The following is a 23,982-nucleotide window of genomic DNA, read 5'->3' as shown; positions in this document are numbered from 1 at the left end:
CGCCCCTATCAGCGGAAGCGGGCGTTACCTTCAGAGCCGATAAAGCAACGTCTGCGGATAACTGAGTCACCGTACCGCAGGCACCACTCGAAAGAAATGATTCATAACAGTCGGCTCTGTTCGAGTATCCGGCATAACTTAGCAACACTGCAACGCTAACGTGACGCCTGTCATCTCACTGCCACCGGAAATAAATTCCAAACTTACAGACCCCGGCTATTTGTACTCTGAGGTGTGGGGCTGATCTGTTATTCTGTTATCCTGCGCAACGGATTAATCTGAGATGTACCCTTTACCCTGTGGCTCCTGCAAGATGCAATTTCCACCCCCACACTACTACAGAAGTCAGACAGACGCTCTTTACGTGCTAAAGAGAAATGCCTGAAAAACGTTCAGCAATAAATATCTTCTGGAGTCGTCCGCTGTAAGGAACTGACACAAAAATTCACAAAATTTCTTACGTAACTAGTGGGATACTTAGGTACTGGAGTAGTGCTAGTTAGTGTAAGAAAAACATGAAATTAACGGAAGTTATTATTTATTTTGCAAAAATTCTGAGAAATCACAATGGCACTTTTAGTTATGAATTGAACAAGTTATATCCTGGTTCTTTTCGGAATGTGAAGTTACCTCTCAAGGATAGGATTCGCTAATGAAATTTCTATACAAAGTTTAAGATGGTTGTTGACTTGGCAGAATGGCTGAGAGGCGCGCCTACTCAACTTGAATAATTATCCTTTAGAATGTTGCTAGGTATGGTCGAGGCTGTCGCGTGTGAAATGGAGTGAAGTGTACTGTTGTGGAGGAAATATGGGGCTCGCAATAGCTGTAGCGCACAATACAGTAAGCTGCGATGACTGCTGTCTGCGCCGCTCGCTGCTGACAAATGAGATAACTCTCGTTCCATCTGGATTGACCTTCACCAATCAAACTCTCCCTAAGCCTTGATGAAGTCAAGGATTCCTATTCGCCCCTAGTCTAACTATTGGCGTGGCACACCGGTCAGATAACTAGTCCACCGCGATGCCACTCAAAATTCGCTTGCAGGCGTTTAACTATAACTCTGTCCATTCACACCGCACAATAAGTGTGTCGGCCAACACAGTGAACAACACTTAATTGCAAGGACTCAGTATAGAGTAGCACTTCGATTCGCTCTCGACAGAGGTGATCTCCCAGTGAAGTACTGAGGAGAGACTTGTTCCTCGCTCCAAGAGCGACAACGGAACGGTGCCTCTCCACGCCAGACGTGAAGGGGTATATCTTTCGGTCTCTTCCATTATTCCTTCAGCTCAAGGCGTCAGAAATATCGTCTGCCAATCAGCATTGCCCTTCTAAACCGGGAGAATGACGTTTCGTTTAAGGCGACCAATCCAGAAACCTGTAGCATTGGCGTTTGGCGTTACTGTCTCCCTCTGAAAATCTCTGAAACTGCGTGCTATGTGTAAAGAATGCGTAGGCTGGCCGCTCCCACACAATGTAGCGTAATTTGCTTTCAAGCTGAACACGGGGTTGTTGCCCCCTTTCACTCGGGCCCACGCTGTCCGCTACACGGGCGATCACCGGCTGACATAGGCTGGGTCGTCTTCTGTAGGGACCGGCGTCCCGTTGTGTGGTTTCTTACCCGAACTAAAAGCTTCGGTGACCGTCGTGTCTGGAATATATGTGTGTACGCCAGCCTCGAGTATTTCAACCATGGTGCGCTTACTTGTTAATTGCATATCGTTTACATGAATTCATACAACACTGACTTTATCTTATCGAGTTTGGGTTCGAATGAAGCGTCCTGATGTGCGGAATATGATTTTGAGGGCGGAATATGTAAGCAATGGAGGTCAGGAGACCACGACATCTTACAGTATCTTTCATTGAACTAAGCCTGTTTAGATGCTTATGGAATCCTCTTGATGCCATGTTCTTCAGTTCTTTCATATATCAATAAAATGCAGAGTTTTTAAGAGTTATTTACTTTACTTTTATCAACTTCCTATTTAGGCACTTCTACTACACTAATGAATGACTGACCAGGTTCAAAACATGTTCTTTTTGTTATCATTGTTGTTGTCACTGCTGCTGTTCTTGTGGTCTTAAGGCAGAAGACTGGTTTGATGCAGCTCTCCATGCTACTCAATCCTGTGCAAGCCCCTACATCTCTGAATAATCACTGCAACCTACATCTTTTTGAATCTGCTTAGTGTATTCGTCTCTTGGTCTTCCTCTACGATTTTTACCCCTCAGACTTCCCTCCAATAATAAATTGGTGATCCCTTGATGTCTCAGCACTTGTCCCATCAGCTGACCCATTCTTCTAGTCAAGTTGTGCCACAGATTCCTCTTCTTCCCAATTCCATTCAGTAGCTCCTCATTAGTTACGTGATCTACCCATCTAACCTGCAGCATTCCACTGTAGTAAAACGTTTCAAAAGCTTCTATTCTCTTCTTGTCTAAATTGTTTATCGTCCACGTTTCACTTCTATACATGATTACACTCCATACAAATGCTTTCAAAAAAGACTTCCTAACTCTTCAGTCTATATTCGATATTAACAAATTTCTCTTCTTCAGAAACGCTTTTCTTGCCATTGCCAGTCCACATTTTATACGCTCTCTACTTCTGCCATCATCACTTATTTTTACTGCCCAAATAACAAAACTCATCTTCTACTTTTATTTTTCTATAATTTTATTTTACTTTATTTTACACGTCTAGGTCTGTATGATCAAATTCAGAAGCAAATATTCAAGGTCATGGACTTTGTCAGTACATGAAATTACAACATAAAATTAATAACAGATAAAATAAAATGTTTATGAACCCAAAAAAGACATGCCATACGTTTTTGTAAACGCGATCAACAATATAACGCAGGAATCAGCTTAATTTTTCAAGGAACTCTTCGACAGAATAGGAGTGACACATGAGCAAACTCTTCAGTTTCGATTTGAAAGCGCGTAGTTTACTGCTAAGGTTTTCGAATTCTTGTGGTAGCTTATTGAAAATCAATGCAGCAATATATTGTATACCTTTCTGCACAAGAGTCTAGGAAGTGCGATCCAAATGTAGACTGTGTTTCTGCCTAGTATTAACTGAGTGATAGCTGCTAATTCTTGGGAATAAGCTGATATTATTAACAAGAAACGGCACTAAAGAGTATTTATATACTGAGAGGCCAATGTCAGAATAAACAGACTAATGAGCAGGGATCGAAAAAGGTTCGTGAACTTGCACCGCTTATTGCCCGAACCACCCGTTTCTGAGCCAAAAATATCCTTTTAGAATAGGAATAGTTGTCCCAAAATATAACACCATACGTCAAAAGTGAATGAAAATAGCAAAGTAGACTACATTTCGTGTGGAATTATCACTTACTTCAGATACCACTCGAATAGTAAAAATGGCAGCATTAAGTCTTTCAACAAGATCCTGGACATGGGCTTTCCATGACAGTTTACTATCTATCTGGTCACCTAGAAATTTGAACTGTTCAGTTTCACTAATATGAAATTAAAAGTAGGATTCTGTTGAACTGTTCGTTAGAAACAGTAAAAACTGAGTCTTACTGTGATTGAGCGTTTGTTTATTTTCTACAAACCATGAATTTATGTCTTGAACTGCATTACTTGAAACAGTGCCATCGTTGTACCCAACATCCTTTACTACAAAACTAGTGTCGTCAACAAACAGAAATATTTTAGAAACACCTGTAATACTAGAGGGCGCATCATTTATATAAAATAAGGAACAGGAGTGGTCCCAGCACTGATCCCTGGGACACCCTACATTTAACTGTGCCCCATTCACATCCCACATCATAACCATTCTCAACACTGTGGATAATGACCTTTTGGTGTCGTTTTTAAAGTAAAAGATGAACCATTTGAGGGCTACTCCCCATATTGCATAATGGTCCAACTTCTGGAGTAATATTTTATGATCAACACAATCAAATGCCTTATTTAAATAAAAAAAGATGCCTATCGTTCGAAACCTTGTGTTTCATCCATCCAGTACCTCACAGAGAAAAGATAATATACCATTTTCAGTTGTTAAACCACTTCTAAAACTGAACTGTACATTTGATAGCAAATTATTTGAAATAAAATGATCACTTATCCTTACCTACAAAGCTTTTCAACAACTTTAGGAAACACTAATAGCATAGAAATAGGTCTAAAATTGTCTATATTATTCGTTTTTCCCTTTTTATAAAGCGGCTTTACTTTAATCGTTCAGGAAATTGACCATTCTCAAAGGAATAATTACAAATATGACTAAGTACAGGGCTAATAGGTGCAGCACAGTACTTCAATAGTACTCCATCGTATCCATGAGAGTCCTTAGTCTTCTGTGATTTAATTATTGACTCTATCTTCCTGTCAGTATCACAAAGGAGTATCTCTGACATCATTGTTGGAAAGACATTTTCCAAGAGACATTGGAAGATGCCTCGTTTCCCAATCTGACTTCCTTAGCATCAACTGATTTAATTCGGCCACATGCCGTTATCCTTGTTTTGCTTTGGTTGATGTTCATCTTATGTCCTCCTTTCAAGACACTGTCCATTCCGTTCAGCTGGTCTGCCAAATCCTTTATTGTCTCTGTCAGGATTACAATGTCATCAGTGAACCTCAAAGGTTTTATTTCTTCTCCCTGAACTTTAATTCCTACTTCAAATTTTTAATTGCTCTCCTTTACTGCTTGCTCAGTGTACAGATTGTATAACATTGTATCCTGTCTCACTCCCTTCTCAACCACTGCTTTCCTTTCCTGCACCTCAACTCTTAATACTGCCGTTTGGTTTCTGAAAATGTTGTACACAGCCTTTCACGCCCTTTATTTTACCCCTGTTACCTTCAAGATTTCAAAGATATGGAAGCCAACATTGTCAAAAGCTTTCTCAAATTCAACAAACGCTATAAACGTAGGTTTGCCTTTCCTTAACCGATCTTCTAAGGCAAATCGTAAGGTCAGTATTACCTCGCTTGTTTCTAAATTTCTCCGGACTCCAAACTGATCATCCTCGAGGTCGGTGTCTACCAGGTTTTCCATTCTTTTGTAAGGAAGTTCCTCTCCCTAGAATATTTATTTCTTCCACCTTTCAGTTCTCCCTTCTTTGCTTAAGACTGGTTTTTCGTCTGAGCTTTTCATACAATCCTGTTTCTCTTTTCTACAAAGGCCTCTTTAATTTTCCTTCAGACAGTATTTATCTTAACGAAATATGCTTCTAAATCCTTACCTTTGTCCCCTATCCAAGCGTGCTTCTCCATTTTACGCTTCCTGCTCATCTCGTTTGTTACACGTTTGTATTCCCTTTCGCCTGCTTCATTTGGTGCATCATTACATTTTCTCTTTTCATCGGTTAAATTCAATACCTCCCATATTATCCAAGGACTTCTATTAGGCCTTATCTTTTTACCTATTTGATCCTCTGCTGCTTCACCATTTCTTCTCATAAAGCTATCCATTCGTCTTTTATTGTATTCCTCTCCCTTGTTCTAGTCCTTCTGAAACTCTCAGCACCCTCTGGTTCTCTTAACTTATTCGGTTATCATCTCCTTAACTTCCTACCTCTTAGCAGTTTCTTCAGTTTTAATCTACATGTCAGAGCCCACTTCAGCCCCTACAAGAGTCTTAAAATTTAAAATCTGGTTCCAAAATATCATATAATCAATCTGAAACCTTCTGGTGACTCCAGTTCTTTTCCACGTATATAACCTTCTTTCAGGATTCTTAAACCAAATGTTAGTTACGATTGATTTATGATCTGAGCAAAATTCTATATGGCGGCTTCCTTTCATTCCTTTCCGCCACTCCATATGCACCTACTATTTTTCGTTCTCTTCCTTTTCCTGATATCAAATTCCAGTCCCACATCACAATTAAACTTTCGCCTCTCTTAACTATCTGAATGATTTCTTTTATCTCATGAAACACTTCTTCAATCTCTTCCCCTTACCTATCTGAATGATTTCTTTTATCTCATAACATACTTATTCAATCTCTTCATCATTTTCGGAGCTAGTTGGCATATAAACTTGCACTACTGTGATAGGTGTGAGCTTCTCGTCTATCTTGGCTACGATAATGCGTTCACTGTGATGCCTATAGTAGCTTACCATCATTCCTGTTTTCTTATTTGTTATAAGCTCACTCCTGCATTACCCCTACTTGGTTTTCTATTTATAACGCTGCATTCGCATGACCAGATGTCCTGTTCCTTCTGTCACCGAAGTTCACTAATTCCTACTGTATCTGACTTCAATTTATCCACATCCCGTTTTAAATTTTCTAACCTACCTGTCCAATTAAGGGCTCTAACATTGCACGCTCCGATACGTAGAACGCCATTTGCTTCTCCAGACGACGATTTCTCCTGAGTAATTCCAGCCCGAAGATCCGAAAGGGAGATTACTTTACCTCCGAATATTTTACCCAAGAGGATGCCATCATCATTTAACCATACAGTAGAGCTGCATGTCCTCGGGGAAAATTACGGTTTTAGTTTCCACTTGCTTTCAGCCGTTTGCAGTACCAGCACAGCAAGGCCATTTCGATTGATGTTAAAAAGCCAGATCAGTCAATCATGCAGGCTGTTGCCCATGCAACTACTGAAAAGGCTGCTACCGCTCTTCAGGAACGCCACGTTCAACAGATACCAATCAGTTGTGGTTGAAACTGCTGTCAGTACGGCTATCTGTAAAGTTGAGGCACGTAAGTCTCCCACCGACGGCAGGGTCCATGGTTCATGCAGGGGGAGGAGGGTGGGGATGGGGCGTTCAAAACATATTAAGAAACAACTTCATAACTTAAATTTTAATAGTATATCACATGCAGTTCTCTGTTAACAATAATAAGAATTCTGAATTAGGCAGGGACATCATGTGGGCAACAAAAGTCCTGAATGCAAAAATTACAATCTAAAATAAATTCAAGAAATGTACAAAAATAAATTTTTACTAGTACAATAAAATATCATTACTTACAGTAGGCCAAAGAATTAAAAAGCGTTTATAAAATGAGAGTATTTATTGACCTTTCGTTATATATCTATCAGTAGATGAGAGTAAGTAGATACTTTTTAAAAACAAATTTGTATCTATGGGGAACGGTATCTTCAACTTCTTGATATCAGCATATAATATTTCTGTGTGAAGATGGTCCTTGAAATAAAAATATAACAATTTTCATTATATCTTCTAACCAGTTACTGTCACATCTGCGGAATATTTTAGGCCTACTGAAAAGCGTCGGAAAAGTGCTTCAATTACATCCTGATAATAGATTTTATAATGATGTTATCTGATCTAAAATTGTGATAGCATGGAGGAAGTTTACTATGTGGTTGAAAGCGACTGTAAAATTGAATACTTATTACCCATCGTTTTGTCCTTTTGTACAGCCTCATTTGTTTATATTAGTGATGAAATCAGTATCTTGGAAAAATTTAAACCCCTTACGGCTGCATAATTGCAAAAGTTTTTAGTTTTCTCATTAAGCAGTATGTTATGGTCACATTTAATTTGTAGTAAGTTTATTCTTTTTCTGTCTCCTAAAACTTTATCCAGTCCCTTGAGGAATACTGTTTACATGTCTGTCTGTGGTGTTGTTTCACATACGTCTGTGATGTGATATAAACACGTTTTGTGAGCTGAGTGTGATGCATTTCGCTCACATACTTTTAGTTTGCCTACAAAAGTGTCTTCACTACAGCAGCTTCTACCTTATTTCTAGTAGAAAATGGCACATTGTGGAAGAATATATGGGGATACTTCCTGGTACATAGCATTATATAGCATGTGCACCTAATTTTTGTCCTCCGATTTAGATCAATTTTTGTAGATATCTAATGAATTAGCCAAAATTCTCTTTCATAGCTCAAGAAAGTACAGCTTCGACTGGTGTTGGATTATCAAATACAGTCACACTATAAATTGTGGACTGTTTCGCAGGAACGATGCACTGGCGCACGAACATTATAACGTTCCATGAGGAGAAAAATTTTTCAAGACAACTGTAACAGTATTAGATAAATCATGGGAGCAGTGCTTCCCCTCCAAATAGTAAAGATTAGTTTGATCACGTCATCTATTGTTTTTTTGGAATCTACTATACGCTGCTAAAAGGAAGTTCATACATAGCGTTAGAAAGTGAATTCTATTGTATAAATAGTGTGATTATGTTCTTGTCTATCGATTTAACCCACGTCTAATGAATGAAAGATAGCTGTATGACATTAGAGTAATTTTAATATGTACAGCTGAAAAACGTAATGCATAGCAAAGTCTGGAGTTAACACAAATGCAGAAGATAATGGAGAAATTGAAATATTTTATTTTCTTCCTTTATTATAATGTAGTACGTAACTAACTTATTACAAGCTACTGCTCAAAATAACCACGGTAGTAGCATAAATTCGAGTATCACCCAAAAACAGTTTTTTGTTTTATACATTTAATTTCACCTTTTCTGTTCAAATTAAAATTGGGATGCACAAAACCCCAAAATAAAAAGCACAAGGTGGGTAGCAAGGTTTCATTAAAATGAAGAAGAGCAAAACAGTATGACGACTCAGTTAAAATATTTGATCAAATCAAGTATATATTTCTAGACTTGAATGCTGCAGTTGATTTATACCGATAGTCCTAATTTTACTACCAGTACTCCTAAAACAAACGCAAATTCAGTTTATATCCGATGCTCAACAATAATAGAAGCAATACCAGTAGCCTGCTCATGAATTTTTTGTGGCGCAATTTTTCAATTTTTTTAAACAACTTATAAATGCAGAGCTACAGTCGAGATGTAGAGAACCCCATTTTCACTTTACATGAAAATCAGTGTCTAGACCTCGCAAAAGACGTTACTGTAAACAAAAGCACTTTCAGTTTCACATCATATATGAAGTAATTTGTTTCTGACTCTTACATATGCATGGCTAATAGATAAATCTAATGAAGACTGTAGGAAACCAACCAATTACACATCTGCAATGTTGTTGACCTGTCAATTCTCTGTTGCTAGTAATATTAGATGACTGATTTTGGGGTTATGTCTGTGTGCAGCTCGATAGGTGCAGTTTGTATTTTGTCAGAGACTTTTCAACTCAACACAACGTAAGTAATATATGTTGATGTTGTACTATAATAAAAAGTGTTTATATTGCTAGAGTCAGATGAACAGCTTCATCATCAGAAAAACAAAGACATATTGTATAATGAAATAATAACACACACTACCATGGAAGATGCTTCGTTAAAGTGTGGTGAAGCGCATATAGAAAAACATTAACTGCATTTACTTAGATGCACAAAGACAGAACCTCAAATTCATTAAAATAATAAACTATTATACGTTTTGTGAAATGTCGAAATTCTCTATCCTTTGCTTTGATTAAACAAATACACAAACACATTACAGTTGTGCTTTAACCTCTTGACCTAAGACCGCGTTTCGTGAAGCCTCCAATGTACTAACGTCTTATCTTCAGCACCATATAATTTTATTTTTAATCAGTCCTAACGAACCATAGCACCAAGCGATAGTAAGGTGGTTCAGTGGTTAAGAGACGCGAATCACCTTCAAAGGAGGCAAGACGCCCAAAGCCCTACCGACCGGTTTCCCTAAATCACTTAATGCAAATGCGAGGACTGTTCCTTCACTGCAGCCACGCCCATATCATGCTCCTACTCTTGTCCAGGCGACATGGAGCACTCTCTCCAATAGCCCCCGTTCGACAAGACATTAAACTATAGCCATCCTCACTTGGCAGCCAAGCCATTGAGAACTGGTGTCTTTGCCTTCAAGAAACGTGGCTCATTTGTAATTGATGAAAGAAACTGACACGCATCCACCAGAGTTCAATGCGCATTATTTAAAAACGTCACCATTGTAATGAACCGGTTTCAAGCAATAAGAGACTAAACAGTATTACCAGATGTTACAAGAATGGAATTACATTCCTAGGAAATGTAGCAGAATACATCTTTTATGAAGTATTCTTTCTCAGTTTCATTTTCGAATGTTTGCTATCAATTACGCAAAGCGAAACAGAATATCTACTTTCGCCATATTTTATGAAACCAAATATTTATATGTCTCCTAAATTTTCTTCTTGTCTTAGTAAATGACAGGCTTATCAGAAGATTCTGTTGATAAACAAAGATAGAATTTTTCCTCACAAATCCAGTTCACGCTACGATGTAGCGATTCGTGTCTGACAGGAAGAAGCTAGGATCAAAACAAGTGAGTAATATAAAAAAAGCTGGAACTTTTTTGACGTTGTACGTGAACAAACAATGCACAGAAAACGAGAAACCCCACACACACACTGAAGGACCCCACCCGTAAAATATCAATCAATTGAACAGAGAAGATTTAACGAGATATGATTAAAAGTGTATACCATTGCTTAAGATGGCACGAAGTTATAAATCAAGAGGAAAATTTTTATATATTTAATGTAGATTATTATGAATTATTGATACAGTAAGGAAGAAGAAAAATAATTACCAAACAGGAACAGATACAACAAACAGATTACGGAATTTTGTAGGGTGATTAACTGTTAAATTATTGAATAGAGTATGCTGTAAAGTCCTGGGTACGCTTGTCGTCTCATTACGCTAACACAGCCCTAGCAGCAGAAATAGTAGTCGAAGCAGAAGAAAAACGAAGTAATCTAAGAACGCTTCTATTTGAGAAACAAGATTGCAAAACCAAAACAAGGAGGTGGCAGGTGAATAAGCTTTATTAAACATAGCAGCTCTCCTACTGTCAAACACTGAACTGAAACTGTGTAATGAACTCTGAAAAGTGTTCATTTGTAAAACGTTATTGAACAGAAATGCGATTGAATCCTGAGAAGATAGGAAAGAAAACTGAAAATCTCTAAAGCTTGATACCATAGAGAGATGTTTTATGTTCAGTGGGAAGATAATGTATGATATACTGTAAATAGTTGTGCAGTAAATGTGTATGAAACTCACCCCAAGGGATGCATTAGTGGGACATTTTTGCGACGTCCAGAAATGGTGTAGATGGCGCTTCAAGAAGCAACAGAGTGGAAAATTCTTGAATGCCCAAAAATTAGGTCAAGCAGAAAGGTTGTTGGTTGTATTAGATAGTTAAATATTTGGCCCGAGACAGGAAAATATAGTGGAGTGCTACTCATTCTCCAGCCCCAACCCACTTTCAATTGCTTTGTTGTAAATTCTGTTTCCCTTCTAGTACTTCGGGTAATGAGTTATGTAATTGTCATTACCCTCCCATGAAAAATAATTCTTTATGAATGTATTCCTGCTTCTAGTTCGGTTGAACTGTCATCTTCCGTTACCCTTTTTTTTAATGAAATCATAAAATTATACCTTGCTAGACGTTGTTTTTGAGAGTATATAATCTTATCTAAATACCTCTTATTACAATTGTTCGAGACGCGTGAAAATACCACTGATGGCGTCACATTCATTCTCGAAATGTTATCATAAACGCGTCACTACTGGCGAAGAGATATGTAAGAGATATCCATTCCCAGAAGACGCTCAATAGTCCGTGTTAGTATGAAAATGATCACAGAGTGTGGTTATTTCTTCACCTCACCTGTGATGCCAGTTACATGTACCTATTGACGCAAAAAGGCAACAATAAATTGTACCTCAATTGAGAGTGATACACAGACAACATTATTGGTGGCGTGTACTATCAAAATGAACGCGTATGTAGTACTTTCAGGAAGCAGCGACGGAAATAATAGTTTTTAAGTCATTCCGCAACCTGGAGTTCTATTGAAGTCTTTTCAGTGCGACCTCAAGACACCTGTCAGAAGCTGCAGGGTGAGAACTGCATAGTGTTGTCTCAGCAATTGGTACTTTGTTCACATCCAGAGTTATTCTTTCTTCTACAAAACGCTCCGCGAATGTATCAACGAATCGCGTTTACTGCTCGCACGTTTGGACAAAGTTTTACGAGGCGAGCTTGAGAAGACAAGTACTCGACTGTCAGGGATTTGACAAGCTCGATGCCAAATTCGTTATAGAGCACCTATGTAGTAGCAAGCCGATGGTCTCCGCGTGATTTGTTGCTCATTGTCTTTATAGGAATCTCATAGTTAACAGTAGCAGTCACTTCGAAAATCATAAGATTTCTTTTGTTTTTTTCCTTCGGTAATGTCATTAGAAAGCTTGTCTTCTCGTTGATTCCGCAGGATCCTGGCTCTTTGATTCAATAATACTGACAAACATACGATATCGAAAACAGCGTAAGTAGGGTTTTCTTCAAGTTTCTTGACAAGATATTTATTGCATTCTTCCCTATATCACTGTTTCTCAATGTCACTTCATTGCTCGTTGCTATAGAAGCCAATATGTGCGGCAAAAAGTTCATGTGAAAAAAGAACAGGCATTGATAGACATTAAATTTCTTATCATTGCCGGAGGCACGAAGTTGAAAGAGGACATTACTCTTAAACACGTCGAAAACACTTCAGGAGATATAGTTTATATCAAAACATGGTAATTTAAAACTCTCTGTAGAAAAGTTGCATTTAACGTGATGCAATTCTGAATTGTCGTCCATCACAAAAAAAAAAAAAATAGTGGTTGTTCAGTATGAAATGAGTGCGTCACAGAAGCTGAGCGACGGGGAGAAATGATAGTAATTTTTCAAAAATCCATGAAAAACCTTAAGATACGAATAAAAACAATTACCTGATACTGGAGTAGATAAATTCTACAAATTAATAGGCAGTAAGCAATATTCCAATGAGTGGCTGTGTAGTTTGAACTGAGTGACTTGGACTGGCTCTGCGCGGAAGACTATGGTCAGTTCTCATGAATTACGATGCAAGAGACTACCAGATTATGTTCACTTCGGATATTCAATTGAAAACCTCTGAAGTATCCCTGGTTTTGCTTGGAAAAATACTTCGTATGATGTTCTCACTCATACGTGGTAGGCACCCACAGTACAGAAATAAAGGCAGAGGTTGTAATCTGAATAAGCTGCCGTACCGTACAGGTGTGAAGCAAATTACAAACTATAAAGATGTTCCGGAGCTGGACCTGAGTTTCTGCTGTGAGTGCTGCGTGACGGCGTGATGTTGTGATAGGTACGGATTGTGTCGAGTGCACGGAATGGCAAGACGCTGGTGGCGTAGTGGTAGCGGAGACAAGGCACGAGAAATTTTACCGCAGATGTGTTCACGCACACTGATGAATGGCAGAAATGGCGGAGCTCCTAAGGCAATAATTATTTGGACAATAGAAAGAACTAAGGTTGCGCTCTACCAAAACTACGGTTCGGTAATTTTGGTACAGCACATAAACGACGTAGTATGTAGTAGGATTAACGGTGGTACTGGTAGCATTGGTCGGGAAAGAAGCATAAATAAATGTGTAAGAGAAGAACTGGGATCTGACGACTTTCTTTTTTTTGCGCATAATTAGAATCGCACATTATTCATTATTAGTCCATCTTGTATTTTAAATCATTACAGAATATAAATTGCACTTTATAAGTGGCATAAATTAGTTGATCGCGTAACTTCAGCGCTTCTATGTAATGAAAGCAATTAATCTTGGTGCAAGTACAAAACTGTACATCCACAAATATAAAGAAATGTTGATAATTATTGTTCTTACTTTGTACTCATCATGATCAAAGGCAAGAGTTTCCTGTTGTTAGTGATAAATGCAAAAGTTGTTTACGAATAACAGAAACATATTTTATATACACTCGACGAAGTGTTGCAGCGACGTTTGATATATTTTTGTTTTGTGGTTCTTTTTAATTTTATCTTCTTTTTGCATAAACTGCGTTTTCTAGCGCCATATGATTAAATCTGTATCGCTTTTTCTTAAACTTTTACTACAGGATCCTTCTGTTTCACGTTACAAGTAAACAATTATCGGATGAAACCTGAATTAATCATTGACAGTTTCGACTTTGCTACAAATACTGTTTATTTTTTAAGACAGGAGATAACTACATAGAAATAAATGCGGCCTTTTATGTCTCCCCCGCACAGTCTCTGGTCGGTTCACACCTTCCGGTTTTTCAAGAAGTTCCCCTACAGCTATATCAATAGTGGAATGCCAATTATGACGGTACGAACGTTAACACAACACAACATCCGGTCCCCGAAGGGAGAAAGTACTCACAGCTATCGAGGCTGATACGCGTAATTTCCATAGACACTGATCGCAGGCGTAAACAAAGCGATCGATGTGACGTAAAGCCCGATAGATATGCGAGACAGCTGACGTACAGGTGACGCAAGTACGATCTTGACTAACCAAGGCTACTAGGAAGACTACAATAGTCAACGGTAGCCTATTGTACTTCTACAACTCTACAAAAAACTAGTACAGAGATGTGCACACTCAAATAGCTTGTATTTTGAAAGCGATCACCTCTAATTTAACATACTTGATTTTACACAAATTCGAAGTCCGCATCTCTTTTGTTTTCTCTCGCCGTACGCCTCTGCTTAGTAATAACCTGACTACAAGCTTGCCTAATATTTACGAAAAATAACTTTCTGTTGTGGTCTAACTTCCGTAGGACATGAGCTAAGTAAGAACTGCAGAAGCGAATATTACTCTGAATATTATCTTTGAAAATCAATTCTACCATTTACGCAGGCCGAACATACAAGGGGCGTTCAAAAACAAACGAGCCAGAGGCGTAATTACAGAAACCAGTACCTGTATGTTAGAAGTATTCACCCTGTGACACAAGGTGGTGAATGGCTGTCTCATAAAATTCCCGGGACTGCGATGTTAACCAGTTCCGGACGTACAGCTGGACGTCGTCGTTCGAGGTGAATCGTTTGCCCCTCAAACCCTTTTTAAGAGGACCAAGATGGCCCCCTTCAGATTCACTTCCTGCAGCATGGGACAACAGTGAATGCCCAGCGTTACTCGCAAACCTTGACCACCCTTCGCCAAACGATCAAATCAAAACAATCAGGCAATCTCACCCAGGGGGTCATCCTGCTGCATGACAAGCAAAGCCTCATACGGCCAACACGGTCGCGGCACTCCTGCAGAAATTCGAATGGGAGATTCTCGGCCACCCTCCATACAGTCTGGACCTCTCTCCCTGTGATTACTCATATACTATTTAAATTCGTGTCAGTAGTGCAGGCCAAAGCTACTGTTCGTAGCTTGGATACGGAAAACTGTAAGGACTGAGAAACCTGAAAAATACATTCCTGGAAATTGAAATAAGAACATCGTGAATTCATTGTCCCAGGAAGGGGAAACTTTATTGACACATTTCTGGGGTCAGATACATCACATGATCACACTGACAGAACCACAGGCACATAGACACAGGCAACAGAGCATGCACAATGTCGGCACTAGTACAGTGTATATCCACCTTTCGCAGCAATGCAGGCTGCTATTCTCCCATGGAGACGATCGTAGAGATGCTGGATGTAGTCCTGTGGAACGGCTTGCCATGCCATTTCCACCTGGCGCCTCAGTTGGACCAGCGTTCGTGCTGGACGTGCAGACCGCGTGAGACGACGCTTCATCCAGTCCCAAACATGCTCAATGGGGGACAGATCCGGAGATCTTGCTGGCCAGGGTAGTTGACTTACACCTTCTAGAGCACGTTGGGTGGCACGGGATACATGCGGACGTGCATTGTCCTGTTGGAACAGCAAGTTCCCTTGCCGGTCTAGGAATGGTAGAACGATGGGTTCGATGACGGTTTGGATGTACCGTGCACTATTCAGTGTCCCCTCGACGATCACCAGTGGTGTGCGGCCAGTGTAGGAGATCGCTCCCCACACCATGATGTGGGCGTGTTGGCCCTGTGTGCCTCGGTCGTATGCAGTCCTGATTGTGGCGCTCACCTGCACGGCGCCAAACACGCATACGACCATCATTGGCACCAAGGCAGAAGCGACTCTCATCGCTGAAGACGACACGTCTCCATTCGTCCCTCCATTCACGCCTGTCGCGACACCACTGGAGGCGGGCTGCACGATGTTGGGGCGTGAGCGGAAGACGGCCTAACGGTGTGCGGGACCGTAGCCCAGCTTCATGGAGACGGTTGCGAATGGTCCTCGCCGATACCCCAGGAGCAACAGTGTCCCTAATTTGCTGGGAAGTGGCGGTGCGGTCACCTACGGCACTGCGTAGGATCCTACGGTCTTGGCGTGCATCCGTGCGTCGCTGCGGTCCGGTCCCAGGTCGACGGGCACGTGCACCTTCCGCCGACCACTGGCGACAACATCGATGTACTGTGGAGACCTCACGCCCCACGTGTTGAGCAATTCGGCGGTATGTCCACCCGGCCTCCCGCATGCCCACTATACGCCCTCGCTCAAAGTCCGTCAACTGCACATACGGTTCACGTCCACGCTGTCGCGGCATGCTACCAGTGTTAAAGACTGCGATGGAGCTCCGTATGCCACGGCAAACTGGCTGACACTGACGGCGGCGGTGCACAAATGCTGCGCAGCTAGCGCCATTCGACGGCCAACACTGCGGTTCCTGGTGTGTCCGCTGTGCCGTGCGTGTGATCATTGATTGTACAGCCCTCTCGCAGTGTCCGGAGCAAGTATGGTGGGTCTGACACACCGGTGTCAATGTGTTCTTTTTTCCATTTCCAGGAGTGTATCTTGACGCTCTGATACACACCCTTAAGTGAAATAATTTTATATAGTTTCGTGCTCTAACTGAAAAATCCGGAAAGCAATATTTAAATAAATTTGAAATTGTCGCGCAATGACGAAATATTGTCGTCCACCAGCGATGGTCTATAACTGACGTTAGAAAATGCTAGAAATGCTGAAATAATTAAAATCATCACATGGAGGATGCTAGGTTTCTATAAATGCTAACTGAATTAATATCCGATACATATGTTAACATTTAAGTACACAATTTCATACCTTAATCTCACTTTGTCAGATATAGTGACTGCTTTCGACACGAAACAAACCCTCAGAGAGAGATAGTGGCTTCTGATTCCACGTCTTTTACAGCAAAAAGAGACATCTATATGATTACTCTGCAATTCACATATAAGTGCTTGGCAGAGGGTTTATCGAACCACAATCATACTATCTCTCTACCATTCCACTCCCGAACAGCGCGCGGGGAAAACGAACACCTAAACCTTTCTGTTCGCGCTCTTATTTCTCTTATTTTATTTCGATGATCATTCCTACCTATGTAGGTTGGGCTCAACAAAATATTTTCGCATTCGGAAGAGAAAGTTGGTGACTGAAATTTCGTAAATAGATCTCGCCGCAACGGAAAACGTCTTTGCTTTAATGACTTCCATCCCAACTCGCGTATCATATCTGCCACACTCTCTCCCCTATTACGTGATAATACAAAACGAGCTGCCCTTTTCTGCACCCTTTCGAAGTCCTCCGTCAATCCCACCTGGTAAGGATCCCACACCGCGCAGCAATATTCTAACAGAGGACGAACGAGTGTAGCGTAAGCTCTCTCTTTAGTGGACTTGTTGCATCTTCTAAGTGTCCTGCCAATGAAACGCAACCTTTGGCTTGCCTTCCCCACAATATTGTCTATGTGGTCTTTCCAACTGAAGTTGTTCGTAATTTTAACACCCAGGTACTTAGTTGAAATGACAGCCTTGATAATTGTACTATTTATCGAGTAATAGAATTCCAACGGATTTCTTTTGGAACTCATATGGATCACCTCACACTTTTCGTTATTTAGCGTCAACTGCCACCTGCCACTCCATACAGCGATCTTTTCTAAATCGCTTTGCAACTGATACTGGTCTTCGGATGACCTTACTAGACGGTAAATTACAGCATCATCTGCGAACAACCTAAGAGAACTGCTCAGATTGTCACCCAGGTCATTTATATAGATCAGGAACAGCAGAGGTCCCAGGACGCTTCCCTGGGGAACACCTGATATCACTACAGTTTTACTCGATGATTTGCCGTCTATTACTACGAACTGCGACCTTCCTGACAGGAAATCACGAATCCAGTCGCACAACTGAAACGATACCCCGTAGGCCCGCAGCTTGATTAGAAGTCGCTTGTGAGGAACGGTGTCAAAAGCTTTCCGGAAATCTAGAAATGCGGAATCAACTTGAGATCCCCTGTCGATAGCGGCCATTACTTCGTGCTTATTGTACAACTACACATCGATCTTGTCAAAAGCCGAGAAGCGATTCTTCTTGGTGTTTTAGGTCCCTGGGGCACTCTGGGATGCTCTGCGGGGCACTCTGGGATGCACAAGAACGATGTTTTCTGAAACCATGCTGATTACGTATCAATAGATCGTTCCCTTCGAGGTGATTCATAATGTTTGAATACAGTATATAATCCAAACCCTACTGCAAACCGATGTCAATGATATAGGTCTGTAGTTCGAAGGATTACTCCTACTACCCTTCTTAAACACTGGTGCGACCTGCGCAATTTTCCAATCTGTAGGTACAGATCTATCGGTGAGCAAGTGGTTGTATATGATTGCTAAGTAGGGAGCTATTGTATCAGCGTAATCTGAAAGGAACCTAATCGGTATACAATCTGGACGTGAAGACTTGCCCGTATCAAGCGATTTGAGTTGCTTCGCAACCCCTAAGGTATCTGCTTCTAAGAAACTCACGCTAGCAGCTGTTCGTGTTGCAAATTCTGGAATATTCCATTCGTCTTCCCTGGTGAAGGAATTTCGGAAAACTGCGTTCAATAACTCTGCTTTAGCAGCACAGTCGTCGGTAACAGTACAATCGGCACTGCGCAGCGAAGGTATTGACTGCGTCTTGCCGTTGTGTACTTTACATACGACCAGAATTTCTTCGGATTTTCTACCAAATTTCGAGACAAAGTTTCGTTGTGGAACCTATTAAAGGAATCTCGCACTGAAATCCGTGTCAAATTTCGCGCGTCTGTAAATTTTAGCCAATCTTCGTGATTCAGTGCACAGATCTTTTACTCGCATTTGACTGTTTTTCGGTTTTGTTTCCAGATTTCATTTTGCCATGAAACGTTTCCATAAGAAAAAAAATCATGAAATAGTGTAAACAAATTATCGAACTGGGATTCATAGCCTCATATCCTGTTCTTTTGTTTGGAGACGCTGCAGTTGTATATCTTGTTCTTCTTTTTTTCAGTATTTACCCTGTCTAGTTGTAGGGTCCGCTGCATTCAAGTTTCAGCAAATTTTTAACTTTGTCGCCAATTGCCTTTCCTCTCCCCACAGTCGTCAGAGGAGGGGAGGAGGCAAGTCGTATGCGCCACCTCTCTCTGCATTACGGCAATTTGGTTCTGTGTGTGATCGTATTCTAATTGTCTGTGTATCGTATTTTCTGAAGTGGAAAGTGGGAAGCAGCCCAGTATTTCCCTAAACGAATGTGCTAAACCGCCTAAAAACCACGCATTGGTGTACCAGCGACGGCTGTTAATCCACCGTGCGGATTCTGTCTGAGCCTGGCTCACCTTCCTGTCTCCGTGCTAGCACGCTGCATGTTACGCTTTACAAACAGTACTTTCCGTTTACATTATATACGTTTTTTGCCTGGTGAAATGCAAGAACACATCTTCACTGTACCTATTTCACTATGTTAACCTCACCGCTCTCCTTGCTGTCCATTACACCCTCCATTCTCTCAACGCCTTCCCCAGCTGAACCTCGACAGTTTTATCTCATGGTGCATCCGTTAGTTCCTCTCGATCATGTGTACTTCCTCCATTATGCTGTCAGTGACCTCCTTGCCGTCGTCTTACCATCCATTCATCCCAACTATTCCACCAGCCCCATAATCAACTTTAACTCCTGGCATAACCAATGGCTCGAATCTCCCACATACCTATTCCGACATACTGACGTCAGTGCTCTGTTTGCCGTCCATTTATTTCAACCTTTTAACAGCACCTCAGCAATCTTACCTTCTGTTGTAGCCTGTGGCACTGCCGCATTAACCACTGAAAAAACTTTAAAAAACGATCAAATGTGTGTGAAATCTTATGGGACTTAACTGCTAAGGTCATCAGTCCCTATGCTTACACACTACTTAACCTAAATTATCCTAATGACAAACACACACACCCATATCCGAGGGAGGACTCGATCCTCCGCCGGGACTAGCCGCACAGTCCGTCACTGCAGCGCCCCAGACCGTTCGGCTAATCCCGGGCGGCTAAAAACTTAAAAATTACACGAGAAGTTACCCATGCATCCCAGTCCCATGGCCTGCACCTAACAATCCACCAAACACTCCATGAAACACTAACATGAAACACTACCTACTAACCATCCAAAAGCAAGTCCACAATCATTAATAGGTCGAAAGTAAAGATTACGTCCCAAGATCATCATCCAGACATAGAAATCTGGCATGCTTTGCATTGTCGCCGGTGCAAATATTGCATGGACGCCTCCTGCTCCCATATTTTATCACCCCCTCCAAATCTTCGAACGCCAATTTTTTGCTCTTTCGTTCTCGTCTCTGCCGTATTGTACACTGGCTGATGAAGTTCTCGAATCTCAGCAAACATCAAGATCAAGACCTCCAGTAAATTTGAGTCAGCATACCATTATATCTCCCTCATTGCTTGCTTACTGACTTGAATGTATCCACGTATCACATCTTCTTTTATCTCCAAACAGTCCAAATCCCTTACCAGTACCATTGTCGCCACCTGCTTCTCGCAAGTCATGAGATAATCCCTCATATCTATTCAGCCTACCACATGGAAGCTACCCCATTCACCTCCATCTCAGATGAAAACTCCAGGCCATCCTCTTCTTGCCTAGCTGAAATTCTACCATCTACTAATTCCTACATGCCACAATATTCCTTCTCTCATATACATTCCACATCCTTTGCCGTCCAACGTTCAGCAGTTACCTGGAGCTCCTCGCACCATCACGACAATCATCATCAATCGGAAAAGCACACATTATTAACATCAAGTCATTGTTTCCGATCATCGCTTTTATCGCAAGAACACATCTGTAGTAAAATGTTCCATCACTGCCAATGAGTCAATCGATTTCTATACAACTTCTCACAGTGTAAAGATATAAGTCATGCCTAAAAATGAAATGGGCTCTTTATACACCACAACAATTCCTTTACGCGAGCAGTCTAGTTTTTACTTTTATATTTCTTACTTTGCCTTTTTCCAAATGCCGTATTATCTACTTGTCCCATTTAGCCAAGTTCATAATGGCAGATATACTGGATCCAATTGGCGTCTCTATGTGATGCTGACTGTTTGACCATGTTACTGTTGTAGTCTTCTGTTCAAACATTTGTTTGCTGCAAATCTCCATGTTAGCGTATCCTGTGTAGTTCTCTTCATCTCTGCATAACTAATGTAGCCTACATCTCCTTCAGCCAGCTTACTACAGACAAGCCTTGTTTGTCCTTTACAGTTTTATCCCTGCACACTTTCCTCCATTACCAGTTTCGCATTATTCCTTGACGCCTCAAAGTGTGCTGATCTCTTCTCTTAGTCCAGGTGTGCCATAAATTTCTTTCCTACCCAATTCGATTCAGTACCTCTTCATTAGTTATTCGGTCTACCTATCTAATTTACACCGTTCTTCTGCAGAACGGCGTTTCAACAGCTCCTATTCTCCGCTTGTCTGTGCGAAATTCTGCCCATGTTTCACTTCTGCCTCTGACAGAACTTCAATGTCACTGATAATCTTGAACTGCAACTCCCTTTCCAGATTTTCGCTCACTACACATGAAATTGCATGTGCGGTTACGGTGTGCCTGTTTAAAAGGGTGGTGTGTAAATGCGATGGCATGAGTGTCACAGCTCTGTTGCATGGTTGCACATTTCCCCCGCCACCATGCCGCAATGTCTAGGGGGGGGGGGGGGAGAGATGGGTAAAATGCAATCACGCTGCATTCAGACCGCAGCCCAGTCGCACTGAATACAATACAACTTGGTTTTATGTTTCATATTTCTCAACAGCACAGATCACAAACAAAACAAATTTTCAATATTACCTAATTACTTTTGGCACACTAAAGATGTGATGTAGTTTTCATCTGGCCAAACTGTCGGCATACAGACAGATGCAGACAATTTCATAAATTTGTACACTCAGGTTGGCACATAACAATGACTTATTCACTTTCTCAATCGAAAAAAGCCTTTGACAGGCATATTCGTACTTTGATCGAAATACGTATGTTATCACGTTTACAACCCATTCCCCTTCCCGAGGAAAGTAATGCAGACGTCCTGAACAGTTTTAACGTAAGAGAATTTGACTTTTAAATGGGAACGACACTGCAGACGCACAGGTGTACTTTCAACTGAAATGGCAAACGGTCTCTTGAATAGCTCGAAAACAAATGTAAGACTGGCGGTGATCTCAAAACCTTTAGTAAACTATCGTTGTAATTATTTCATGGCTGCAATTAATTCTTCAAATCTTGTGTTTTCTGTGATGCCAGTGAGACTGCCGCGCGGGATTAGCCGAGCGGTCTCAGGCGCTGCAGTCAAGGACTGTGTGGCTGGTCCCGGCGGAGGTTCGAGTCCTCCCTCGGGCATGGGTGTGTGTGTTTGTCCTTAGGATAATTTAGGTTAAGTAGTGTGTAAGCTTAGGGACTGATGACCTTAGCAGTTAAGTCCCATAAGATTTCACACACATTTGAACATTTTTTTCAGTGAGACTATGGAAATGGACAGTATTTTTTGTCAGGCAATTTTCTTTTTAAATACACCCCCATCAAATTAGAAACAAATAGTTTCTCAGCTTTCTGTGTCTTATAGTGAGCAATGTATAGTCTGTCCACTTAAAAGGCGAGGTTTGCAATCCATTTCAGATGTTGTGATTTTCCTTCCTACTTTCTTTTTCATTCATAAATTCAACAATAGTGGTTTTTTAATCGAAAAATCGTCGCGGGCATGCCTCTTGAATTAACCAGCGTACTTTGCAGTGGTATGTAAAGTCTCCATACTCTTCGTTCATCTTCGCCGAAAGCTGTTGAAACTGATCGTGTAATAATTCGTACAATTTCAGAAAATTTACTGTTCGTGCAACCAGTTTCATCACATGCTCGATGCTTGCAATTTTAGCTCAAAGTGCTTCTCGATATACAGGACACTGAACCCCGTCTGTAAGTAGTTGTAATTTTTTTCCTTTTTACAGTCAACTAAACCATTAAATTCTTTCTGCATGCTGATTCAATGTCGTTCCATACCGAATCTGAGGGACCCGTCGGTTATGCGACTGTGTAATTGAAAATTCTCATCCTTCTTTTCTGTTATTCCCATTCCTTTTCAAAGGCTTGTGACTATACATCGCTCTGTATGTGCAAACAGCCACCGGACCTGTGAGCCTCATTTATACGATCAAGCCGAATTGAAGAATGCCGTGCCGACAGCAAGATGTCGCACTGTACCGAGCACTTCCGAGAAGAACCGAACATATCCGAGACAGGTCGAGCATTAGCCCACACACAGCGCGCATGTTGGGATCGCGTGAAGTCTGGCACAACCCAGGCCTAACGGGTAGGTGGAGCCCACAGCAGGAATGATGAAGTGGCTGCAGGCGAAATGCCCAAAGTCATGGGCAGACAAACCTACCGACTCAGGTAGAAGGAAAGGAAAAGACCAATTTGTCCACTGCGTGTTCAGACAGCCCTGGCGAGGTCCCATGAGCACTAAGAAGGTACCAGTTGACCTGTCAGACAGTAGAAGTATTCGAGCCCGTATGTGTGTTGTAATGAGGAGCATCAGAAATGAGAACTGCGAGGAACTTAAGATCAGAATAGGGGATCATGAAGTCGGCGTGGTTAAGGAATTCTGCTAGCGTGACAGCAAAATAACCAACGATGGGCGGAGCACGGAGACAGAAAAACCAGACTAGCACTGATGAAAAGAGCATTCCTGACCAAGAAAACTCTACTAGTGTCAAACATAGGCCTTCTGTATCTACATCTACATAGATATTCCGCAAGCCACCGTACGATGCGGATACTACCCTGTACCACTACTTGCTATTTCC

General features: G+C 41.1%; 1 protein-coding gene across 1 annotated transcript in view; it reads left to right on the top strand.

The window, feature by feature from the left end:
- The window catches only part of LOC126092398 (sodium-dependent noradrenaline transporter-like), a 456,764-nt gene that overhangs the window by 212,733 nt on the left and 220,049 nt on the right, over positions 1 to 23,982 (top strand). The window lies entirely within an intron of this gene.

This window comes from Schistocerca cancellata, chromosome 7 (assembly GCF_023864275.1).
Source record: "Schistocerca cancellata isolate TAMUIC-IGC-003103 chromosome 7, iqSchCanc2.1, whole genome shotgun sequence".
NCBI classification, from domain to species: Eukaryota; Metazoa; Arthropoda; class Insecta; order Orthoptera; family Acrididae; genus Schistocerca; species Schistocerca cancellata.
This window is presented reverse-complemented; position numbering and strand designations above follow the sequence as displayed.